This window comes from Orcinus orca, chromosome 7 (assembly GCF_937001465.1).
Source record: "Orcinus orca chromosome 7, mOrcOrc1.1, whole genome shotgun sequence".
Lineage (NCBI taxonomy): Eukaryota > Metazoa > Chordata > Mammalia > Artiodactyla > Delphinidae > Orcinus > Orcinus orca.
This window is the reverse complement of record NC_064565.1, coordinates 106358558-106372351: the sequence shown is the minus strand read 5'-3', so window position 1 is coordinate 106372351 and position 13794 is coordinate 106358558.

Below are 13794 nucleotides of genomic sequence, written 5' to 3'. Positions count from 1 at the left end.
GCCTGTGCACTGCAATGAAGAGTAGCCCCTGCTCGCTGCAACTAGGGAAAGCCCGTGCGCAGCAATGGAGACCCAACGCAGCCAAAAACAAATAAATAAATAAATTTATTTAAAAAAAAGTCTACAAATAATAAATGTTGGAGAAGGTGTGGAGAAAAAGGAACCCTCCTATATTGTTGGTGGGAATGTAAATTGGTGCAGCCACTATGGAAAAGAGAACGGAGGTTCCTTAAAAAACTAAAAAGAGGGTTGCCATATGATCCTACAATCCCACAGCTGGGCATATATCTGGAGAAAACTCTAATTCGAAAAGATACATGCACCCCTATTGTAAGCACTCCTTACAATAGCCAAGACATGGAAGCAACTTAAATGTCCATTGACAGATGAACAGATATAGAAGATGTGGTACATATATACAATGGAATACTACTCAGCCATAAAAAAGAATGAAATAATGCCATTTGCAGCAACATGGATGGACCTAGAGATTATCATACTAAGTGAAGTAAGTCAGACAAAGACAAGTATCACACGATATCACTTATATGTGGAATGTAAAATATGATGCAAATGAACTTATTTATAGAACAGAAATAGACTCACAGACATAGAAAACAAACTTACAGTTACCAAAGGGGAAAGGGGGGGAGAGATAAATTAGGAGTTTGGTATTAACAGATACACACTACTCTATATAAAATAGATAAACAAAAAGGTCCTACTGTAGAGCACAGGGAACTATACTCACTATCCTGTAACAAACCATAATGGAAAAGAATATGAAAAAGAATATATCTATGTAGATATATATACAACTGAATCACTTTTCTGTACACCAGAAACTAACGCAACATTGTAAATCAACTATACTTCAATTTAAAAAAATGCAAATAGTACATACAACCTATATCAATGGATAATTGTATTAAATAAGGTAATATATTTAAAACTCTCTACTGGAATCACAGTAAGCAGTTAATAAAGGTTCATTATTATTATTTAAAAAAAAGAAAAAGAAAAAAGCCAACATGTAATCACGTATTTATGATGGCATAATATTATAAGGATGGAAATTAGAAGGCAGAGAACCTGATCTCTTGCAACAGAAGGAGGAAAAATACTCTCTCATAAATTCCTGAATGTAGGAGGCAGTGAGCTGACATTTTCTTAGGTGGCCATCTCCCCTAGGCATTCACATCACTTACCCTAAAGATCCTTGAGACCATGTGATCGCCCAAGTCTTGCTTGTGTGTGCAGATCATTATTCTGCTTATTACCTGAGTTTCATGTGAAAGTCAAGTGTGGTTTGCACTGCTGGGGATGAGCTGGCTGGACCCACGGAGCTACCATGCCATCCCCCTTAGCTCTCTCCAGTGCTTTGAAACATGCTTTTAAGAAGGCACATCATGCTTTGGAAAAGGTGTTCTGGTCAGTGAGGCAGCTTTTTTTTTTTTTTTTTTTTTTTGAGGAACGCGGGCCTCTCTCTGTTGTGGCCCCTCCCGTTGCGGAGCACAGGCTCCGGATGCGCAGGCTCAGTGGCCATGGCTCACGGGCCCAGCCGCTCCGCGGCACGTGGGATCTTCCTGGACCAGGGCACGAACCCGTGTCCCCTGCATCGGCAGGCGGACTCTCAACCACTGCTCCACCAGGGAAGCCCAGTGAGGCAGCTTTTAAATAAAGTTAATACTTATCAAATTTACTACTAGTGGTAGTAACAGCTATAATTATTGAGTGTGGACTTTTTAATACTGCTAACATCTTTAGGAAGCATAAGAATGAGATAAGGAAATTGAGGCACAGTGAGGTTAAACATGGTACCCAAATTCATATGGCGGGTAAGAAGAGAGACCAGACTTGCACTCAGGGCATCTGATTGCAGAAGCTCCTCTCCTCCCATAAGACAATCCCAACACATTACCTTGGGGAGATGTTAGCTCTCCACTCTTTCCCTGTCCCAACTCACTTGAGGACTAGGTGATTCTGGTTGTTTTCCATTGCCCTCCCCACTCCCTGCCCTGGATTTTGAAATCACTGGCTTTGACGTTCAGTCTCTTGCCCAACATATACATTTATCTAGTGACTCTGTACACGTGCTTAGCCTACACATGACCATAGGATTACATGGGGAGTTCGACTAAATGCTACAAAACCAAAAGTTGTTGCTTCTCAGGAACACCAAGGCAAAGGATTCTCTGGTTGACGTGAAATTTAAATATCAACCATGGAGTTCAGTATATTTCACAGGAGACTGCCAATGTATGAAACCAAGGCATGAAGCTTCAGAACAAACGGAAGCCCCCTCCTACCCAGCTATAAATCTGGCCCCAAACATCACATCTATGTCTTGGGTAACTCATCAGCGTCCCCACTGGGTACTGTGAGTGGCCACAAGAACTTCCCGGACCATGGTGATTGTTTGGGCATTCAGAATTCAAAGTGGGGTGGATATAAGTAGTGAGAAAATGGTGGCAGAAGTCAGACAAAAGCGCAGCACGCGGGACTGATGCCAGTCCTTTGAAACCAAGACCCAGAATGGGGAAGGCAAGTCTCTGAACATGACTGAGGATCAAATCAAAGGCCAGCTCTCACACAATAAACTGTTTCTAAGGCTCTCCAGTTTCCATGGCATCCATTATTCTGACATATTCTGCATTGTTAATGGTAATTGTAGCTGCCAGCCAATATCAAGGTGTATCTGCATTCCATTTTCTTTTCTCCTTTGGTGTGGCAGTGATAACAATTGCCTGCTTTGTGGAAGTATCTTGTATTTGACCAGATTAACAAAATGAGAAACCCAGGGACTACTCCTCCCCTTCCATTTATTTTTATTTTAGTTAGCCTTTAACCAGATTACCATTATGATTAGGAAAAAAGAATGACCTTGTACATTTCCTGACAAATCTTGTTTGATGACATCAGTAAGTCTCATTTATTTGCAGATTCCAAAGATTACTGTTAAGAATTCAATCAGGAAGTGTTTTGCATAATCACTCCCCCCCCCACCCTCCACACACACAAAGGCACACTTTGTACCTTTTTTCTTTTCTAAAGACAATCTGGCATTTACAGTGTGATAAATTAACATTTGAATAGTATTAATTAGTACATACATCTGGTTAGATACCATTAAACCTCTAAGGCAGAAATGCAGGTAACTGCAGGGATATTTGTCTCATGCTTTAATAATTTCACCTTCTCAGGGATTTGCAATGTCTGCACGAATCCTTCAGTATGTCCAGAAGAGACGTTAGACCAGCCCACTCTTGGTGATATGCATGTAGCTATGTTTTTAAAGCCAATTTGCGGTCTCTAGAGATAATGGGCATACTTAACTTGTGGAGGCACCAGTGGGGCCTGGCAGTCTAGGACTTTCCCCTAAGAGGGAGGAGCCCACTCAAAGTATCCGCCACGGAGAACTTGTAGGGGTGACAGTGTTACCAAAAGCTTGGCCTCTCTTTTGGTAACACCGGGGCTGAATCAAATCTCAGAGACAGAGTTTTGGGTGAAGTAGAAAAGGATAGCTTTATTACTTTGCTGGGCAAAGGGGGACACACTGGACTTCTGCCTCGAAAAACTGCGTAGCAACCCGGGAGGATTTGATGAGGGCTTTTATAACAATGGTTCAAAGGTGGGGTCTGCAGCAAGATTAGGGCGTGAGCAGGCTTGCACTCCCTTTATCTCATCTCAGGTGGTTGGTCTCCTAATCTTGATGAGCTTCTCTGTTCCCTTTAGTCTTGCCTCAGGTGGTTTCTCAGCTGCTTCTCCCTTGATTAGCAAATGTTCAACTCTGGAACTCAGGGAAGGTCATGGAGGCTGGAGTCTTGCCTACAAGGAAGAGGGAACAAAAGTGCCTCTGTGCCTGGGAACCCCACAGGGCCCCGCTTGGTTTCACAGTAAACCTGCAGCATCTGACTTTCCCACCTTCCTCAAGGATGTTTCCCAGCACCCCCCCAACTCTGGCTCTAGGACTTGCACCCCTCTTTCCATGAATCCCTACTGCATGAAAATCATGTTGGAAACAAGCTTATATAGAAATGGAAACAGCTTGAGAGTTTGTGGATTGCCTTCCCTGGTGATTGGTTTCAATAATCAATGAAAGCCATAACACAAAGGAACTGAATTCTTGTGGAAATTTTGCCTTTATTGGGGATGTGTGTGTGTGTGTGTGTGTGTGTGCGCACATGTGTGCATGTGCATACATGCATGTCAGTGAATTAAGTCACATACACACACTGAATTTCTTGGCCAGGTTACTAGTTTCTTCTCAAATCTCAAAAAGTACACTTAGGGCTTCCCTGGTGGTGCAGTGGTTGAGAGTCCGCCTGCCGATGCAGGGGACACGGGTTCGTGCCCCGGTCCGGGAGGATCCCACATGCCGTGGAGCAGCTGGGCCCGTGGGCCATGGCCGCTGAGCCTGCGCGTCCGGAGCCTGTGCTCCGCGGAGGGAAAGGCCACAGCAGTGAGAGGCCCGCGTACCGCAAAAAAAAAAAAAAAAAAATTGGTCCAAATACACAGTAGTGGCTTTGAAACACTATCTTAACTCATGCCACATCTCAGCTAAACTAGGGAGTGAGAGTGAAGATGACAGAGGTCCAAACACTGAGTCTGGGTAGGCCAATGCTTAGAGGATTGGAAGATGAGGGGGGATTAGCAAAGGCAAAAGGACGGGGCCAGTGAAGCAGAAGGAGAGCCGAGAGAGTGGTGTCCTGGAGGCCAAGGAGACAGTGTTTCCCGGAGGAGGTTGCCTGCAGTTTGGTCAGACCTGGCTGATGGGTGGACTGAGATGAAGATTGAGTGCTACCCACGGGGCTGGGCAACGTGAGCTCGTTGGCGATCTGGATAAAAGCAGTGTGGTGGAGGCAGAAGCCTAATGGGAGTGGGTTCAAAAGAATGTGGGATCAGAGGATGCAAAGACAGGGAGTAACAGCTAACTGAGTCTTTATTGTTGTAGGAAGGGGGACCCCCTCCAGGGCCCGAGAGTGGGCTCTTGTTTAACACTCTGAAACGAATTGTCCGAGGAGACACACGTGTTGACAAAGCAAGAGACTTTATTGGGAAGGGGCACCAGGGCAGAGAGCAGGTGGGTGAGGGAACCCAGGAGAACTGCTCTGCCATGAGGCTCACAGTCTCAGGTTTTATGGTGATGGGGTTAGTTTCCGGGTTGTCTCTGACCAATCGCTTTGACTCTGGGTCCTTCCTGGTGGCGTACGCATCACTCAGCCAAGATGGATTTCTGCGAGAAGGATTCTGGGAAGTTGGTAGGACATTTGGATGGGATCTCCTCTCTCCTTTTGACCTTTTCCGAATTCTTCTGGTTGGTGGTGGCTTGTTACTTCTGCGTTCCTTACCAGGACCTCCTGTCGCAAGATAACTCATGCAAATGGTTACCATGGTGCCTGGCCCGGTTGGGCGGTTTCAGTCAGTGGTTCCCCTAACATTATTATAAAGGAGAGAAGAGATATAGGGTGGCAGCTAGAAGGGAACACGAGGCCAAAGGAAGTTTTGTCTTGTTTTTAAAGGATGGAGGATATTACCGCATGTTTAAATGTTGCATGGGGATGGGCTTGTAGAATGGGAGGAAGTGATGATGAAAAAACGTGTGTCAGTTCCAGAACAGGCTCCTTGCCTCTGTGAGGGGCAGGCAGTACTTCGTGCCCAAGTGGACAGGTCCAGACAGGCCATCCGTGGTAGTAATGGAGGGACGAGCAAGGGGGAGACATAAGCGAATTCGGGAAGGCTGGAACACTGGTGTTTTAAGGCTGGGGAAGTGATCTTTTTTGTTTTTTAAATTTTTATTTTATATGGGAATATAGTTGATTAACAATTTTGTGTTAATTTCAGGTGTACAGCAAACTGATTCAGTTATAGATATACATATATCTCTTCTTTTTCAAATTCTTTTCCCATTTAGGTTATTATATTGAGGAGAGTTCCCTGTGTTATACAGCAAGTCCTTGTTGGTTATCTATTTTAAATATAGCAGTGTGTCTTTTGATTGCCTCTATTTTCTCAGTGGAATAAAAAGCTGAGAGGGAGGAAAGGGGAGGAGGTGCTGAAGTATGAGGAGCGAAGAGAAGGTCTTCAACAGTCCTTCAGCAGAGGGGAGCAAGTTGGCTGGGGGATGTGGTGAGACTGCCAGTTGGCCCTAAAGGCTATTTAAATGTGTGGGCAGGAATTTAAACTGAGACAGGCCAGCAGAGTTGTGAGTTTTCTCCAACTGAATTCAGCTGGAACTTTGTTTATACCGAAATTTATTCTTAATTCAAGAGTTACGTGGGTTGTTTATTACTGGTGGGAATATAGACCAGTGTAAACTGGATATATATATATAGAGAGATGCTTCAAAAAGGTTTATTCTTTCAACTAGTAATTTGAATTTTATGAACTTATCCTGATGTAACCAGACGCTTGGAGAAAAAGTTTATGTACAAGATTTCCATCGTATTGAATAATATTCATAAGATAACAAGTGGAAACAATCTTAGTATTTAGTCATAAGGACTTAGATTCCTGGAATTTCATTATATGTCAGTTATAAGGAAGTAGAATACGCATAGCCCAAGAATAGGCTATTTATATGTCCTTTAAGTATTGTGTTGTTGTTGTTGTTTTTGGCTGCGTTGGGTCTTCGCTGCTGTGCGCGGGCTTTCTCTAGTTGTGGCGAGCAGTGGCTTCTCTTGTTGCGGAGCACGGGCTCTAGGCACGTGGGCTTCAGTAGTCGTGGCACACGGGCTCAGTAGTTGTGGCACATGGACCAGGGATCGAACCCGTGTCCCCTGTATTGGCAGGTGGATCCTTAAGCACTGCGCCACCAGGAAAGTCCAAACTGGTTTCTTATTTATTTATTTATTTTTGTGGTACACGGGCCTCTCACTATTGTGGCCTCTTCCGTTGCAGAGCACAGGCTCTGGACGCGCAGGCTCAGCGGCCATGGCTCACGGGCCCAGCCGCTCCACGGCATGTGGGATCTTCCCAGACCGGGGCACGAACCCGCGTCCCCTGCATTGGCAGGTGGACTCTCAACCACTGCGCCACTAGGGAAGCCCAAACTGGTTTCTTATTGATTCCCACATCTCTAGAGCGCAGGCTCAGTAGTTGTGGTGCATGGGCTTAGTTGCTGCATGGCTCGTGGGTTCTTCCCAGACCAGGGCTCGAACCCATGTCCCCTGCCTTGGCAGGCGGATTCTTAACCACTGCGCCACCAGGGAAGTCCCTGTGTTGTTGTTGTTGTTGTTTTTAACTAGAAATTGATACTGAGAGATTCTCACAAAATAGCATTTAGTAAAAAAATCCAGGGACTTCCCTGGTGAACCAGTGGTTAAGAATTTGCCTTCCAATGCAGGGGACACAGGTTCGATACTGGTCAGGGGAACTAAGATCCCACATGCCACGGGGCAACTAAGCCTGTGCACCACAACTAGAGAGGAGTCCGAGAGCCGCAACTAAAGATCCCGCATACTGCAACAAAGATGCTGCAACAAAGATCCCGCAACTAAAACCCGATGCAGCCAAATAAATAAATAAACATATTTTTAAAAAATCCATTACAAGAATCCTGGTCAAAGTCACTGTATCATCTTTCACTTGAAATATTGCAAAGACCACTTAGACGCCCTGTATCCTCTCCTGTCTGCCACCAGTTCTATTCTCCGCACCACAACAAATTGTTAATAAACACCTTTAAAACACAAATTTGACACTTCTTTACTTGTAAGCCTTAAATGGTGTCCCACTTCTTGATTTCATATTCTGAATGCTTAATCCAACCTCCAGGGCCCTGCGTGATTTGCCCCGTCCCTGCGCTCAAGCGTTTTGGGACCCACGTTCTGCAGCTTCATCTGCTCCAGGCTCCTAAGCACGAGCATGCTGTTTCTTGCCTTCAACTGGTCTCCTCACCTCCCTCCCGCTTCAGGCCTGCTTAACTCCTACTCATTCCTCAGATCTCACCTTATACCTCCCTTTCTCAGAGAAACCTTACCTGACTCATTTATGCCTCAAATCATCTTAATCACCCAAACTGTGACAACCAAATTAGTTCAGGTCACTGCAAAATCCAGAGTTAGTTTCTGGCTTGATCCAGGACTCAAAAAGTGTCACCAGGACCTGATTATCTTCTCGTCTCTTGGCCACATTTCTTTGGTGCTGGTTCCAAAGAGAAGCTCATCTTTCATGCTAAGATGGCTACAGTGGCTCCAGCTTCCCTCTTCACCTTCAAACCTAGGAGGAAGAGTGGATATGCTTCTCCAAGGAGATTCCAATAAGTGTCCCAGAATTTAGTCTTGTTGGCTTAGGTTACTTGACTCCAAGCATATGCCTATTTTAGAACCAATCATCGTCACCATGAGAAAGCAATTCTTTGATCTACCAGGACACTGTCAGGCCATGTGCTACTCCTAAGGCTAAGCGTTATGTGTGTGTTGGGTCCCCAAACCTAAACTGGGATTTCAGGAGGCAGGGAGACTGGATCCTGGAGAGGCAAACAACAGTTGTTTGCTAGGAATTTTTTTACTACATGTTTGCATAGCACTTTCTCCTTTGTGATAATTACACATTTATGTATGTTAGTTACAGAAAAAATTATCTTCCCTATAGCACTGCATACTCATCTTGAGAAGAACCATGCTTTTTTTTTTTCCTCATTGTTCTATGCCCAGTAGCCAACACAGTTCTTGTCACAAAGCAGATGCTCAATTAATATTTATTCAGTTACCAAAAAAAAAAAGCCCCCCCCAAAACAAACAATCAGTAGGATATAAAACAGTACATATGGTAGGATTCCAGTTTTTGTTTTAAAAACTAAATCTTCCTCCTCTCCTCTGTACCTGTAGAATGAAAATCTGAAAGGAAATATACCAAATGTAACAGTGGTTATTTCTTCATGGTAAGATTAAGAGTGGGGCTTTAAAACAACACTTTTCTGTATTTTCCAAATCTACAGTGAACCTATAATATTTTTTAACTGAAAATTTTCTAAAAATATTCTTTAGAAACATATTGGATAGGGTTCTTTTATTTGGAATAAAAATGTCCAGTTTTGAAAAGAAAAGAAGTTTTCTAAAAACATAAGTCCTCAAACCACAAGTTTCCTCATGACGAGGTGAATTCCTGAACACTGCAGAGGGGATTACTGGAGATGTTGATTGCCTAAGACACTAATAGGAAGGCACTGAAGAACAGCAGGGCCAGGCTTCAATCAAACGTGTGCTGCCGTGGAGGAATTGCACAGGCTGGCTTTGAAGTTGGCTTCGCCTTTGCTTCTTTTATCTTATTAAACTTGTAGCTTTACTTTCCTCAATTTCTAGAATATCAGTTTCTAGATATTCTGGTTTATGGACTGTCATCATTTTGCTTTATTCCCATGTCCCTGATTTGTAACCTCACCCACCCCACTTCCCCTCTATGGACTCCACGGTGGCTTTTACTGAATTCTCTGTACTTTCTGTTACTATGTAGTTATAGAGTGATCTGAGAAGTGAAACTCATAAATCGAGTTGACCTCATACCAGGGCCCTGTGCACAGAATCACACCAATCTGCTCAGAGATCCGCCTGATCTGAACCACACCCTCCACTGTGCTCCCTGGCTTCTGCTTATGGCAGTAGATTTGGAATCAAAGGCACCTTCAGGATTGGACCATCTCCCCGGTGGAGCATCGTGATATACAGGGCCTCTGGGTCCTCCCCGGGGTTGGCCTCATTATTGGTGGACCTGCTGTGGAGTTCAAAAGGGAGCAAAGATGCTATAAGGAAGTCAAGACTCAAAAATGCAAGTAATTCCACTAAGATCCATGAGTATTCTGAATAAACACGGCTTATCCCCCACTGAGTGTCCTGAGTGGCTCTGCCAGCTGTGAGGCTTCAGCAGGAATCAACTTGAGCCTTTGAAACCGTGCGCCTGAGATTGGGACTTGAACACAGCCAAAACCCACGGTCTTCCAACTGAGATCACACGCCTGGTTTCAGGACTTAATGAAGCTCAGGTTCTTGATGTCTCATTGCAGAGAATTCAGTGAGAGACAAAGTGATAGGTAAGAAGCGGATTTATTGAGAGAGAAACACACTCCACAGACAGAGCGTGGGCCATTTCAGAAGGTGAGAAAGGCACCAGGGTATGGGGTTGTCAGTTTTTATAGGGGTGGGTAATTTCCTAGGCTAATGAGTGCCAGGAGTATTCCAGCTATTTCAGGAAGGGGCGGGGATTTCCAGGAATTGGGCCACTGCCCACTCTTTGATCCTTATGGTCGGTCTTGGAACTGTCATGGAGCCTGTGGGCATGTCATTTAGCTTGCTGATGTGTTACAGTGAGCGTATACTTAGGCTCAAGGTCTAGTGGAAGTCGACTTGTCTGCCATCTTGGACACATTTGGGTCTAATCAGTTTATGTCATGTCCTCGGGCTGTCATTCTTTCAAAGGTTGTGCCCTGCCTCCTTCCCTCCTGTTTCATTCCCCCCTCAGAGATTTTACTCCCATATTCTTATGAGAAGCAGAAGGGCATGGTCCGGCTTATGTAACTGCTTCAGGGCTGAGTGGGGGTGTGGACCCTGCCTGTCAGGGAGTAAAAATCTCTGGATGCCTGATCTAGGGGCCCCAGGGGCAGGGCAGCTCCTTGTTTTAAGTCAGTATGGGCTGTAATCCTCGCATAGCCATCATCTTGGTGTGGAACTGTTGTAACTGCTTCCATAGCTTTTCTATGAATCTCCTTGATGATGAGGCACTTTTTGTAACAGCATCAGACTACAAGAATATCTATAAATGACAAAAGACTTAAAAGTCATGGTTAAACACCTAATTATAGTGTAATCAATAAGGAAACTTGGTTACAATAACCAGAATTCTGACTGATTGTATTTAACTTAACATACCAAATAATCCTAGTTAAATATTTCTCTTTAAGATACCTCAGGGGACCTCTAAAGTACCCCAAAGTTAGCTGGAAATCAAAAGAAACAATTAAAATTTGATACTTGGGAAGTTCATCAAAAAGTTTTAAAACACTTGGTCAAATAGGATCATAGGTCACTGTGAGACAATACTTATTCCTTAACCAAAGTTACAAAAGATCTCAAAAGCAAATGCAAGTCACTTAAAGGCAAAGAGACTCACACAATCTGTTGTCAAAAGCAGAATTTCGGGCTTCCCTGGTGGCGCAGTGGTTGAGAGTCCGCCTGCCAATGCAGGGGACACGGGTTCGTGCCCCGGTCCGGGAAGATCCCACATGCTGCGGAGCGGCTGGGCCCGTGAGCCATGGCCGCTGAGCCTGCTTGTCCAGAGCCTGTGCTCCGCAACGGGAGAGGCCACAACAGTGAGAGGGCCGCGTACCCTCCCAAAAAAAAAAAAAAAAAAAAAAAAAATTTATCAAGTGGCCCGCCACATCAATGACCACCTGAGGCTTGACATTAATTATGTAGATGGTACCTCTAGGCAGAGCCACTTTCGGCCTTGGGCCCCTTTAGTCTTTTGATTGCAAAACCATCAATAGAGGAGGGGCCCCCCCGTCACTCTCTGGCGTCTGGGGCGTTCTCTCTTCCAGTGCCTTGGCTGTTTGCAAAGGGCACATCAATCCCAATCCTCCCTCCAGTGCCTTTTGTCCACACAGGGTAACACTGGCCTTGTATGGGTACCCGTGAGCCTTGGGGTCTGTCAGGGCCAGATTGGCCCAGAAAAGCCAGCTTCCCCTTTGGTGGTCTCTGAGCAGACAAAGCTACTGCCATCACTTGGGCCTTTTGCATATTTCTCTGGGTGTGTTCAGCCTTTCTGGCCACATGCCTATTACTGAAAACCAAATAAACCAATTGGAACAAACCATTCATTGGAGTCTGAGGACCAGCAGGTGCTTTCTGAATTTTGCACCCGATGTCTGGGGCAGACTGGGCTATGAAATGCATAACCAAAAGGGCCTGTACCTCAGGGGAGGAGGGATCCATGTTCGTTCGGGATCCGTGGCCCTGTAGGGTAGGTCAGTTAAAAAGTCCTCCGTGTCCTTCCTAGAGTTACCTCTCTGAGCTACACATGCCTTAGATTTCTTTTGGGTTTCATTGCCTAGATACAAGGCCATGAAAATCTGAACATAGGGTACTTCATTTTAAATTTCCTGACTCATATTGTGGCCAAACCTGATTACATAACCTACTAAGTTTTTCCTTTTAATTACTGTTGTCCACATCTTTCCCAGTCCCGGAGTATATGGTCCAGGGGGTATTGGTTGAGATTGATGCAGCCTGGCCCATTTCAGACAAGCCTGAGCCTAACTCGTGAGCTATCCAAATTCCACTCTTAAGTCAAAATCCACTGCATAATTTGGTCAAGATTTGCACTTACGATTTTAGATGCTATCCTTTCCAAGGTAGTCTCCCAACCAGGTTAGGGCCCCAAAAGTTGCAAAGAAATGGCACAGAAGATGTCCCCAGTGGTGTTGACGATGAGCGGGAGTTGGTCTAGCTATACGTTGGGAATGAAGGGTCAGCACTTGTAAGGGTCAGAGGGAGGGGAGTAAAAGTAATAAAAAGTACACCGTGGTGGTCTCACAGGTCTTCTGGGGTTAATAGAAGAAAGAAATAGAGCAGGAATGAACAAGAATGCAAGAATGTAGGAGAAAAACCTCAGAGTCAAGGAGAAGAGTATAGGAATTGACAGTTCTGTCGTGGATCTGCTGTTGGATGTGCATAAGTACATGGGGTTGACCTACCAGTCAAAGATGAGCAGACAATCGACAGAGCGTCCTCCCCAGTGTGCCTGGCTCGTGGCGTCCCATGGGCCTCTTTAGAACCAAGACCAAACTCTCAACATTTTCTTACCTAATCACTGTCCCTTCGTGGTTGCCAGCTGAAACCGTGCACCTCAGATTGGCACTTGAACCCATGTGCCGGGACTCAAACCCAGCCAAAACTCAGACTGGGACTAGACCCACGTGGCTGGGACTGGAACCCAGCCAAAACCCACAGTCTTCCAACTGAGATCACACGCCTGGTTTCAGGACTTAATGAAGCTCAGGTTCTCACAGAAAGAATTCAGTGAGAGACAAAGTGACAGGTAAGAAGTGGATTTATTTAGAGAGAAACACACTGCACAGACAGAGCGTGGGCCATTTCAGAAGGTGAGAAAGGCACCAGGGTATGGGGTTGTCAGTTTTTATAGGAGTGGGTAATTTCATAGGCTAATGAGTACGAGGAGTATTCCAGCTATTTCAGGAAGGGGCGGGGATTTCCAGGAGTTGGGCCACCGCCCACTCTTTGATCCTTATGGTCGGTCTTGGAACTGTCATGGAGACTGTGGGCATGTCATTTAGCTTGCTGATGTGTTACCGTGAGCGTATACTTAGGCTCAAGGTCTAGTGGAAGTCGACTTGTCTGCCATCTTGGACCCATTTGGTTCCAATCAGTTTATGTCATGTCCTCGGGCTGTCATTCTTTCAAATGTTGTGCCCTGCCTCCTTTCCTCCTGTTTCACCTTGGTGCCTTGATTGTAGGCTCAGCTCAGACTCATTAGCCTGGTCTATGGTTGCCTTGGTCTCACCGCCTCTGAGACTCAGGCTCTCATCTGTACAGTGGGCACAGCACCCCCTCTTTTACAGGTTGTTTGAAGGCCAGATAAGACCACCTATGTGAAGTGTCCTGCCCTGAGGGTGATTTTGGCTGTGATGTGGGAATTTGGAGGGAAGAACATTAGGGGGCAGAAGCTCAGGAGGGTGTCCTCTGCCCATCGCAGCAAGGTCGTGAGGGAAGGCAAAGGACGGTCCTATTCTTGAACCAAGCTTTTCCTAACCTGGGCCATACAGTAAGGGAACTTTCTTCT